Raw genomic sequence first — 5,243 nt, 5'->3', positions numbered from 1 at the left:
TATACATAGATATATATATATACATATATATATATATATATATATATATATATATATAAAAACTTTTTTTTATTCTCTTACAAGAAAGCTATATACAATTTTAAGAAATAAAAAAATTAAGAAATGCGTACTGATACATGCAATTCCTATTTTATTAAATCTTTTTATTTTTATTCCTTATTGTAATTAATAATTAATATGATTTAATAATAACGATTAAAAAATAATATAAGTTTTAAACAGTCTATTTATTTCGAGTGTTACAATTTTACAAAGACATAAGAGTCGAGAAAATGTTATCTCGTGGTAACTTCTGCGCAATATTTTTAATAAATACGACCAATTCTTTTTCTTACTTTTACGCATCGGTTTTGACCCTGAAGTTGAAAGATGTAGGTTTGTATATATATATATATACATATATATACATACATACACACATATATATATATATATATAAAGAAAACTATCATCGTAAATTCCGTACTGCCTGCTATGAGCGATCGCAACGAAAATCACGTACCCCTGGTTAATCTTTCATCTTATAGCCAAGACACAAGCAATTATTACGAAATTGATTCAAGGCACGAAAAGACAGAAGTGCAAATTTGATCGATCCTTAAAGCAGTTATGTATTTATTCGTACGAAATAACAATGAGCCAAACGACGATCAATCGACATTCCTTTCTGTCAATTTGGCTCGCCAATAACAAACATATAAAGTACATTGGAAATATTATTTTTGATATTATTCTTACGATTACGTATCCATGTATGTATGTATTATACTTTCGTAGTCTTCGATTTATCCTATCAGACTTTTACGACGGATAAGACGACTACAAAGTGAAAAGAAGAAAGAGGGAGAAAAAAATAAGGGAAAAAAAACAAAAAAAAGAAAGAAAAGAAATGAAAAAAATAAAAATAAAAAATTCACCGAATTGAGTCGTTAATGTACGACGAGCCATATTAAATTATTCGCGATTTATATACATGATATCTATCGAGGCATCTCCTTGTATATTTGCGTTTGAAAATTTTAATCGACAAAGAAAAGAAAAGAAAAGAAAAGGAAAAAAAAAAAAAGAAAAAAAAGGAAGAAAGAAGAAGAAAAAAAATGAAACAAACGCGCGATTATATTCAATATAAATTACTAATTGTAAATTATCTATATTATCAATGTTTGTAAAATATATCGAGGAAATGTTATACATGTTGTTTGACGATTTCAAATCGTGTAGGATCAATATACAAATATTATTTCAACTAAATTACGCGATACAATCTCGATTAACGTCATATACGCATTCATATCCATAATATATATATATATTCACATTTCATACAAAACAAAAAAAAAAACAAAAAAAATGAATCTTCTTCCACGCTAACGCTTATATACAATTACGAGTGAGATGCAATCTCGTAAAAAAAAAAAGAAAAAAAAAAAAAGAAAAAGAAAAAAATGAAAAATAAAAAACGAAGAAAGAAAAAAGATGAAAAGAAAAGGAAAAAACAATAATAATAATTCGACGTTCTCGCTACGTTGAATATATTCTAATGAAAATTGTCGTTTTTAATTTCACTTAATACGATACGAACGGGACGAGTAAACAATGTAGACGAACGTGACAAAAGAGAGAGAAGAAAAAAAAAAAGAAAAGAAAATAATATTAATAATAATAATAATAATAATAATAATAATAATAATAATAATAATAATAATAATAATTAGAAAAAATCGATAAACGAGAGAGGCGAAATTTTCATTTCAGAAGTTTTATAATTCATTATCTTTTCGTTTATCTATATTTTTCGACAAATATCGAAAAGGAATTCATTTTGAATAGTTCTACTTACGATGCATTCGCTGATAAATTCTATTATATTATATCGTTATTATAAATTATATGGTGAATACCTTTTAAGATAATAGCTGTCAGTCGATTATACGTATACACATATATAATAACGAAGGCACCAAGGGGAATCAACAATGGGATAAATTACGCGAATAAATTTGCTTCCGTTTTTTTTTTCTTTTCTCCTTCTTTTTTCATTTTTTTTTTTTTGTTTTTTTTGGTGCTTTTGTTTTCTTTTTTTTTTTCTTTTTTTTTCTTTTTTTTTTTTTTTTTTTTTTTTTATATACAAATCTGAAAATAGCCAGGTAATGTAATTGACAATTATCGAAAACGAGCAAACAACGGGATTGGCAAAAATTATTATTATTATTATTATTATTATTTTTTTTTTCTTTTTTTATATATATATATACGCGTATCGTTCTGTCAATAATCGTAAGAGTAGCTTTATATCGTCTTGAGTATTCTTAGGTATAACACTGCGATTGATTTTATCGCTTCGTTTGTGCGATCGATAGCTAAATCGTAAAAGAGATCTTTAAGATTCTCTCTATGCGTCGGAATGTCGTATCGATTAAAAAAAAAAAAAAAAAAAAAATTAAAGCCGAACAATATTGATCTGTCCTTCGTAAGCGATTAATGCAACGGTATTATATCTAATGTTTTTCTTTGCGTTCTCTCTCTCTCTCTCTCTCTCTCTCTCTCTCTCTCTCTCTTTTTCAATATACATATAATTAACAAATACTTATTGTTTTAACGGTCCATTTGTATTCGCATGTATATATTTTCATTTACGTGATATAAGTAAAAAATAATTTCTGTAATAATCGACAAGAAAAATATTTTCAAACGCAAATGAAATATCAGCCGTATTATTACGTTTCTTCTTTTTTCTTTTTTTTTCATTTTTCTTACATCCGCATAAAAAAGAATAATCTTAACGAAATATACAATACATTTTGGGAGAAAAGAATCTCAGTTGAATGAAAAAGAAAAAGAAAAAGAAAAAAAAATATATATATATATTGAATACATATAGAAAATGTAATGTTGTCTTTCTCAAAGATCGATGAATTCTTTTATACGTTAAATCGATAGAAAATAAAGTCAATAAACGATGAAAAAAAAAAAAGCATTATATAGTCGTACAATAATAATAAAAATAATTATTACATATATTAATAATGGTATAGAAGTAATAGGAATCTTTTTTTACTCTTCTTTACAATCTTGTAAACTAGGTCTCTCTCTCTCTCTCTCTCTCTCTCTCTCTCTCTCTCTCTCTCTCTCTCTCTCTCTCTCTCTCTCTCTCTCTCTACTATTTTATTGACGGCTTGTTAAAGAAAGAAACTATCTGGCAAACGTAATAAATAATTAACAATTGGAACAACTGTTGAAATTACATATATATATATACGTCGTATAACGCAAACTTTATCCTGATTATTGAATCATAAACGTTTAATTGATTAATTAAATGATTAGTATTACTGTCCGCATTTTAAGATCTAAATTATAACGTAATTTTAACGTGCGGTATTTATTACATAACTATGTTTCACGTCTGACTTATTGATGTGTTTTTAGCTTTCCGGCATTTAAACGATTTAAGAACTTTCTTTAGCATATATAGATTTAGTACATATATCATATGTTTAGTACATATGTAATATACTCGTAGAAAACCTATTTTAGTTATTATTTCCCGAGATATTCGATAATTGTGTCACGTATGTTTATATTAAAGTATATTGTTTATATGCAAATATTAAATTAATTATAATCGTTAGAGATACATACATACATACATATATATATATATATATATATATATATATATATATATATATATGTATATATATATATAGAAAAGCAATGCCATAAAACATTGGAACGTTTTGGCAATGCAAATTTATAAATTTATGAAAACTAAATTATACATAACTTTAGGCGATCATGACTATTGTTAAATTCGTCTGTTTCAAAAGTATCATAATAATCTATAGAATAAAATGTAGAAAATCACGTTGAGGGATTGACTTAAAACTTAATCTATATAATCTTTGCTTTTCTGCAATCAACATTTACAAATTGATCGATGAATTATCGTCAACATTATAATAACAAATTCATAAAATTTTCGTCGATACATCCCGAGATGCTTAACATTTCACTAAAGACATTTTATATGCGTATTAATGTATTTTGTGATTTTCTGAGACAGAGAGGAAAAAAAAAAGGAAAGAAAAAAGAATGAAAAAGGACATCGAATATTGAGAGAAAAAAAAAAAAAAAAAAAAAAAAAAAATGAAAAATGTCAATCGTGAAACATTTATACTAATATACAATATAACAAGAATATTATATAAATACAATTACAAATTATAAATTAGAAAAGCAATGGGAACGACATAATTAAATTGAGATGACGCTGTTATTATCGAGAAAGAAGTTGAATTAGATGAGAATAATCTAAGAAAAAAAAAAAAAAAAAAAAAAAAAAAAAAAAAAATATAATAATAAAAAAAATAATAAAAAAATAAAAAAAATCGACAGTCTCTAATCGAAAATAATAGAAAATATAATGATCACGAATTGCAATAGATAGAAGCTCGCTCGTCCATGTCCATTTAGATTCTATAATACCAATGTTAGACTTTAATCAATTATATATTTTGATTTTAATAATGTAACACTTACGTCATTCTAATCGCCGAGAATATTCTCAATGTTACTTTTTAAATAAATCCTAATATAAATAATTCGAAATACTGATTACATGTATATATTTATATATATATATAATATACATATATATATATATATATATATATATATATATATGTATAATATATATATATAGATATCGCATGACTTATATTTTTCTTTCTTTTTTTTTTGTGTTTGTTAAATAACACGATTCCTTTCCTTTTTTTATTATTATTATTATTATTATTATTTATTATTATTATTTATTATTATTATTATTTATTATTATTATTATTCATTATTATTATTTCCCGAGGAAAGCAATTGTAAATGTTGTCATTAAATTGTTGCTATATTGCATAAATCTTTTCCTCAGCTATGCCTTGTGCATAAAATAGCAATAATTACTACTGTGAATCGTTATATCGTACAGGAATGTAGCTACGTTAAAAGTTGTCATTCCTAGTGCCAATGGGAGTTTTATATAATTCATATGATTTAATCATATACGTAAAAACGAAAAATTAAAAATTAAAAAAAAAAAAAAAAGAAAAACCAAGAAAAAAAAAAAAGAAAAAAAAAAGAAAAAATACTGGGAGAGGGGAGGGAATGGCGAAAGAAAAAAAAACGAAAAAAAAAGAAAAAAAAAAAAAAAAAAAAAAAAAAAAGAG

At 24.3% G+C, this 5,243-nt stretch overlaps 1 protein-coding gene across 1 annotated transcript in view; it reads left to right on the top strand.

Moving 5' to 3' along the window:
* The window catches only part of LOC118446058 (LHFPL tetraspan subfamily member 2 protein-like), a 15,696-nt gene extending 15,693 nt beyond the window's left edge, over nt 1–3 (top strand). Inside the window, exon 6 of the mRNA XM_035876228.2 lies at nt 1–3. This exon is cut by the window's left edge and continues 307 nt beyond it. The gene's annotated coding sequence lies outside the window, so the exon portion shown is untranslated.
* Nucleotides 4–5,243: the final 5,240 nt, after the last annotated feature.

The sequence above is a fragment of the Vespa mandarinia genome, chromosome 1 (genome assembly GCF_050613455.1).
Source record: "Vespa mandarinia isolate Hongniang chromosome 1, ASM5061345v1, whole genome shotgun sequence".
In the NCBI taxonomy this organism is placed as follows: Eukaryota; Metazoa; Arthropoda; class Insecta; order Hymenoptera; family Vespidae; genus Vespa; species Vespa mandarinia.
Note: the sequence above shows the minus strand (reverse complement) of the source record. Positions and strands in the feature narration are given on the sequence as shown.